This window comes from Vigna unguiculata, chromosome 10 (genome assembly GCF_037176805.1).
Source record: "Vigna unguiculata cultivar grain cowpea cultivar isolate G323 ecotype 2 chromosome 10, ASM3717680v1, whole genome shotgun sequence".
NCBI lineage: Eukaryota > Viridiplantae > Streptophyta > Magnoliopsida > Fabales > Fabaceae > Vigna > Vigna unguiculata.
Window position 1 is genome coordinate 23,520,708 of NC_140801.1, and position 7,912 is coordinate 23,528,619.

Consider the following 7,912-nt stretch of genomic DNA (forward strand, 5'->3'; position numbering starts at 1 on the left):
GTTGTGTTTGTTGTTGTTGTTGTTCTGTTTTTTTTTTTTACTTCGTGAAAGATTTAATTTTTGCAATGTGTTTCGTTTTGAAGAAAACACTGATGTTTTTATTTTTAGAAGGTATTTTTAACAAAATCTTGAACATGTTTTGTTGTTGTTGATGGTGTTGTTGTATTTATTTTTTTTATACTTGATACATCTATTATTGTGGGTTGAAGAAAAGGTTCAAGTTTTCGTTTTTAGAAAGTATTTTTGAACAAATAGAATGACTGAGGATGATGATGTTATTGTTGGTGGTCTTTTTTTCGTCTATTTGTGGTTTGTTGTTGAGATTTGTTTGTTGTTCTTCATTGTGCTATTTTTTTACTTCTTTTGTGGTCCTTCTTCTTTATAAAAGGTTATGTTTCTGTAATTTTTTTTCTGTTAAATATGTTGTAGCAGTGGGTTAGTATTTATTGAAAGCTATGTTCAGATTTCTCTGTTATTTTTTATGGTGTTATTTATTTTTCTTTTAATTCTTATGTGTTCCTTCTTCTTTTTTTCATGAAAGGTTTATTTTTTTTTTTAGGTTTTTTGTGATGAAGATGGTGTCCTCTGGATTAGTACGTTTTAATAGTTGGTTAAAGTCAGTAGCTTGAGTTTTCTTTCTCGTCCTTCATGGTCTTCTTCTACTTTTGTTTTCTACTTCTTCTTTTTTCATTGTTTTGAAGAAAAGCCTAAACCTTTTGTTTTTTCATTGTTTTGAAGAAAAACCTAAACCTTTTGTTTTCATGAAGTATATTTACTATTTTTTGTTTTTAATATCATTATTGTGTGTTTAGTTGCTTTTTCGATGTCTATGGTTGTAGATTGAATAAAGGGTAAGATTTTTTGTAATGTGTATGGTTGTGGATTGAAGAAAAAGTATGACTGAAATGAAGATGTCTATGTTTCTGTCTTGATTTTTGTACATGTTTTTCTTGATGGTGTTGTTCTCTATGCTTCATGTCTCCCAATTCTGTCTTTACCATTTTACAATTTTACAACTATATCATATCTTGGTTTGGGTTTTATGTATTTTGCTTTCAAATGTTTGATCTTTGCAGAAAACCTTTTTTTTATGTCTCTTCAAGAAAAGGCGTTTCATTTATCTGTGTGCTTCTTTTTCTGTAGCCGTTTGAAATGCTGGGGAGATGGTGTTTGTTGTTAAAATAGCACATAGAAGGTACATGTTACGATTTATTGTTTCATTTGATGAATGTACTTTTCTTTCTATTTATTTAATTTATTAACTTTTTAGTTGCTTCTTGGTTGTTCTTCTTTTCTTCTTTCTGTTTGATGGATCTGATATTTCAAGTACTCATTATAGGACGGGGTCATCTAATGCAACAAATGGGGTAGCTATACCATCTGAGAAAAAGGTATTGTATTGTATTCGGTGAAGAGTGAAATAGTCATTATATTTGCACAAACATTTTTTAGGAAGATGAGGGATATTGCATATGATTTATATTATCAATTCTGTCTTCGTAATGTATGACTTAAAATATCCATTATGTATCTTTATAATGTACTGCTTATTTTATTATCATTAGTACGGTGAGGGATATTGCAAATGAGTTTGAGCCCTGCTCAAAGCTCGAGGACCTAAATTTGGATGTTAGAAAGAAGTTCAAGGAGACAGAGGAAATAATTCTCGCTGACAATTTTTTTCAGAGGTACAACACTGGTCCTTACTTTTTTAGTTTTTGAAATGTAGTATGGAAACTTTTTGTAAAATTGGTAGACAAGGCTTCAATTTTTTTTTTCGTGCTTGGAGAGAGCAGGAAAACTTTCTTCTACTTGCTGCCAAAATTTGTGCTAAACATTTATTTTTATTAATATTTACTTCAATAAAATACATTGGAATCAAAAAATACCACTTGAAGTAGAAAGGCCTCTTGGATATTGTTGTCTGCATTTGTGGCAAAAAGCTTACTTTTTAGATTACGTGGCTAGAACATTTCCTCATTTCAATGCATGTGTAACTCTTAAGGAAGGATTTGTTTGGGTTTGGGGTTTGGGAAGGAGATCAAATAAGAGAAGAGAGGTATAAATAAATATCAATGGGCAATTATGCAGTATACTTGAAACTAAAAGTGTTGTGTTTTAAATGAGAATATTTCAAAACTGTGAATATTTACTATTTAATGAATATCCTACACCAATAATAAGAAATAAATAAAATGTGAAGCAGGTTAACGATGTCTATTTAAATCTTAGATAATTGCTATAGGGAGAGAGAATTTAGCATGGTAAACCATAGTGGATTTCATCCAGAAATGGGATTAAAATAAAAGGGTTGGCCATAAAATGCAACAAACTATTTTCTTTGAATAAATAAGCTGGAAATATGTGGTAGTTGAATGTGAGGCTTTTCAATTGATTTGGTCATATTTTCTCATGTTTTATGTGTATTGGATTAAAATAGTTTGAAACCACATGGTTTAATGAAACTTATAAACTAAGCTCTTATTCAGTATCTAGATTTATGCTGCTTCATATATGCAATTATACACGGTCAGAGTTTTATTTGTACTTTCTCAATTAATTATATTAAACAATTATATTTCTAGAGATATATTGAAATCTAATACACTTTTTAAATTTGTGAGGTTATAAGCATGTTGTGGTCAAACCAACTGCAGGTAGTGCTGATGATGTATTGGAAGATAATCCCGTGGTGAGATTGAAGGTTTTTGTATATGAACTTCCAAGTGAGTATAATAAGAAAATTCTGCAAAAAGATCCAAGATGCCTCAACCATATGTTTGCAACTAAAATCTTTAATCACCGGCTTCTCTTATCTGGCCCAGTTGAAACTTTAATCTAGAAGAGGTTTTATACCCCTGTATACAATGACCACAAATGATAAGAAGTGCCATAAAGCTTATTTCTTCCAACTGACCTTATTGAAGGCTCACATAGGGGGCACATCACTTCTTTGTGGTTCCTCAAAATTTTGGGGCATGTTTTCATTACGAGGTACAAATTTTGTGCATTATTTTCAACATTCATTATTTATACCACTTTTATTATATATTTATATTAATTTGTATATGGAAGAGAAGGCAATTGAAAGAGGGGATTCTTTAACTGCTAAAGCGTGCTACATTGGTTCAAACCTTTGGACAGAGGAATCACATATGCCCGAAAGAGGGCTCAAATACCATTTCTCCATACTTTTCACCAAGAAAATCCACACCCACCTAATTCCTAATAAGACTCCTAGGTCATTTTTGTGTATTTTCGATGACTTTTATGATGTTGGCAATGACTCTGAAGGTGGTTATTATGCAAGGTAGGCCTTATTACAAGTTTAAACAAGAATGTCCGAGTGTGTAGCCTTTTATTTCTTCTATATCATAGCTGCATAAGAAATCTGATTTACATTTTCTTATAAAAGATGCAATGACTAGGGACTTTGATTCATATAACTATTGTAATTTGGACTAACTATAAACGGGCCATGTTGTGTAATCTTGCAGAGGTGCAAGAGTAGCAGTGTGGGAGAACTTTTAAGGACAATCCTCTATTTGATGTCTCCACTAAGCATCCAACCACGTACTTTAAGGACATGCAGTAGTTGTGTTTTGCGTATACCCACTTGGATGGACCCGTTGGAGCCTAAGATTGGTAGAGGCTATGATATTTAGTTGCATACCTGTTATTATTGTAGATGACATTGTTTTGCAATTTGCTGATGCAATCCCATGAGAAAAGATAGAAGTACATGTTGCTGAGGAGGAGGTTCCAAAGTTGAATACCATACTCACATCTATCTTACTAGAAGCCATATTTTAGATAGGAGTATTTGTTGTTGTTACCGTTTTCTTTTTTATTTTAGATAATAGTTTATTTTTATTTCAATATTAATAATATATATATATATATATATATATAATAATTTATTATTTTATATTTATTTTGATGTCACTATTTAATATTTAAATGACCACAATTAAAATTAGTTATTGAGATTTTATCCGCATAAGAATATTTAATTCAACTGCATGTTATCCTTATTATGTGAAGTTGAATTTTCCATTAAGTGTTAGGAAAAGTCTTCTACAGTTACAGATAAACATTGGTAGAAAAACTTATTTTGAAGATAGAGATGTCCATAGATAAAGACGTGGTGCAACTTATTGCATTATCAAGTATTTGATGGAGTGTAAGAATCTTCAACAAATCTTTTTTTTCAAATATTTCGTATTAAAGTTTAGTAAAACAGTTTTATGATTTAAATGTACTACGTTTTATATTTATATTTTTATTGTCCAACTTTGAGATATTTTAAATTTTATAATTAATTATTAAAATATGTACTTTTGGCTTCTAATAAATGGAATCATACAACAGAATCTGGTACTGGATATATACTATGTAAGATATTATAAATTATGCATTTAATAGATAAAGCGTGATAATATAATATTTTGTTAAATTTTATTATAATATTTTATTAACTATACAGATTAGTGTTTTTCATAAAAATAAAACAGCCATAAATATATTACTTATTAAAATAACATAACGTAATTCTCTTTTAACCAGCGTAAACACAACGTTACTGTGTTTGTGTAAATAAATATGAAATTATATTAGTAGGTGATAATATTATAATATTATTAAGTTAATAAATAACCTAAAATTATATTTATTAAAAATAAAATGAAATATATCAAAACAGATGAAAGAATAACCATTAATAAATAAAGAAGTGGAGAAGAAGCAGAAATAGCTGATTTTATAAAATATTTGTAAAAATAACAGTCAATTTTTAAAAATTTAATAAATTATTATATTTAAAGGGTAAAATTAGTATTTTTAAAGGTGGACACAAAAAGGAGAATCCCCTTTATATATTGTTATAGATTATTAGTCTTAGCACTATTTGTATTAGAATATTATTTCAATTAATCATAGTAATAGTATTATTATTAATATTTGTAGTTTTAGTAAAGTTAATATTATTAATATTTTTATTATTATTGTTATTGATATTATTATTATTATTATAATAATAATTATTATTATTATTACTATTATTATTATTATTATTATTATTATTATTAAACAAATGCTTCTTCAATGTTTTAAATTGCTTATAAGTTTATATCTATAAATATGCTTCTTTTGAAAAATTTAAACATCAATTTTATGTTATATTGTATAATATGCCTACATTTTAATTTAACAACAATCCATATAATACCTTTCATTTTAATATAATTTATAATTTAGAAATTTAATTATAAATTTTAATTTTATTTAATATATTATATAAAAAGTACTCATAATTAATTACTTATCTTTTTCTCATATCATTAAAATTTATATATAAAAATTACTCATAATTATTTATTTAAATATAAGAATATTACATTAATTTTAATATAAATTAAGATAAAAAATAAAAAAATTCAAATACAATAAAAGTGTTCCAACTATGTCAGTTCAAGAGGTGTGGATTGAAATAAAGTATCTATATCTGAAAAATTTTGTGAGGATTATCCCACTGTGTGTTCTTTTATTTCCAAAATTTATAGTTGGGTGAATAATTAATCATTAAATAAGAATAATATTTAAATAATTAAACCAATAACAATAATAATTATTCAAATCACTAATTTATATATATTAACAATAAAATCTGTTTTAAATATTAAAAATATAAAAAAAAACATGATTAAGTTATTTCAAATATATTTTAAATAACTTTGAAATCTAACAAGAAAATCCAAAACAAAAAAAATTAACACCTATTTTTTACTCTTTAATCTTGACTAAAACTCTAAACTTATTATTACAAACAATGTTTTGTAATTAAACTTCTAAAAAACATCATACTGACATTTCTTAATCTAAACAAAATAACAATCTATGTCATCACAAATTGATTATTCCAAATTACTCAAAAACACATAACATATAACACATAATACATAACAATAATTAATTATACATAAATATATAATTATATCATTGTTAGATGAATTTATCGTTTGAATATATCTAAATTGACAATTATAACATCTATAACTTTTAAATTAAATTATTGATTTATTGATAATAATATTAAAATCTGTTTTCTAAACAAAAATTTTAAAAACCAACAACAAGACCCGTGCGTACGCTCGGGTCTCATGCTAGTTGGTATTATGAAATTTGAAAATTTTCTTCTTTTTGTGAAACTTTTTTAATTTTTAACTAATTTTAACTCTTTACAATTTAAATAATTGATATTTATATGTAAAAATTGCAAAAAATTTCGCAAGTAACGAGTTGGCCAATACTAGGATAGGATTTGTGTTCTTAAATTTGACAAATTCCATCTCCGGGTAACAATTTTTTAATTCTTTTTACTATTTTTAACTATTTACAATTCAAATAGTTGAACTTATATGTAAAAAAAGATCTCAAAATTTTATAACAAACAGGTTGGCAGATACTCAAATGGGATTAGTTTCTGAAATTTATAAAATTCAATCTCTAGGTAACAAATTTTCAATGGTTTTTTATTACTTTCTACTATTTACAATTTAAATAATTCATGTTTTGTACATAAAAATTGCTCAAAATTTCATGAGAAACTTGTTGCAAATAGTCAAAGAGGATTCTTGGTGTTATGATATTTGAAAATTTTCTTCTTTTTGTCACACTTCTTTAATTTTTTACTAATTTTTACTATATACAAATTAAATAATTGATATTTATATATAAAAATTGCAAAAAATTTCACAAGTAACGAGTTGGCCAATACTATGATAGGATTTGTGTTCTTAAATTTGACAAATTCCATCTCCTGGTAACCCTTTTTTAATTCTTTTTACTATTTTTAACTATTTACAATTCAAATAATTGATGTTTTATGTACAAAAAGTCTCAAAATTTCATAACAAACAGGTTCGTGGATACTTAAATGCAATTTGTTTCTAAATTTAAAAAATTCAATCTCTAGGTAAAGATTTTTCAATTGTTTTTTACTACTTTCTACTATTTACAATTTAAATAATTCATGTTTTCTTAATAAATATTGCTCAAAATTTTAGAAGAAACTTGTTGCAAATTGTTAAAGGGATTATTGGTGTTACGAAATTTGAAAATTTTCTTCATTTTGTGACACTTTTTTAATTTTTTACTAATTTTAACTCTTTACAATTTAAATAATTGATATTTTATATATAAAAATTGCTAAAAATTTCGCAAGAAACGAGTTGGCCAATACTAGGATAGGATTTGTGTTCTTAAATTTGACAAATTCCATCTCCTGGTAACCCTCTTTTAATTCTTTTTACTATTTTTAACTATTTACAATTCAAATAATTGATCTTTTATGTACAAAAAGTTCTCAAAATTTTATAACAAACAGGTTCGTGGATACTCAAATGCAATTTGTTTCTAAATTTAAAAAATTCAATCTCTAGGTAACAATTTTTCAATTATTTTTTACTATTTTCTACTATTTAAAATTTAAATAAATCATATTTTTTTCATAAAAATTGGTCAAAATTTCAGAAGAAACTTGTTGCAAATTGTCAAAGGGATTATTCGTGTTATGAAATTTGAAAATTTTCTTCTTTTTGTGACACTTTTTTAATTTTTTACTAATTTTTACTCTTTACAATTTAAATAATTGATATTTTATTTATAAAAATTGCTAAAAATTTCGCAAGTAACGAGTTGGCCAATACTAGGATAGGATTTGTGTTCTTAAATTTGACAAATTCAATCTCCTAGTAACAATTTTTTAATTCTTTTTACTATTTTTAACTATTTACAATTGAAATAATTGAACTTATATGTACAAAAAGTTGTCAAAATTTCATCACAAACAGGTTGGCAGATACTCAAATGGGATTAGTTTCTAAAATTTATAAAATTCAATCTCAAGGAAACA

At 25.7% G+C, this 7,912-nt stretch overlaps 1 pseudogene; it reads left to right on the top strand.

Annotated features, from left to right (window-relative positions):
• The first annotated feature begins 1,163 nt into the window (after positions 1-1,163).
• Positions 1,164-3,813, top strand: LOC114171288 (putative beta-1,4-xylosyltransferase IRX10L; annotated as a pseudogene).
• Positions 3,814-7,912: the final 4,099 nt, after the last annotated feature.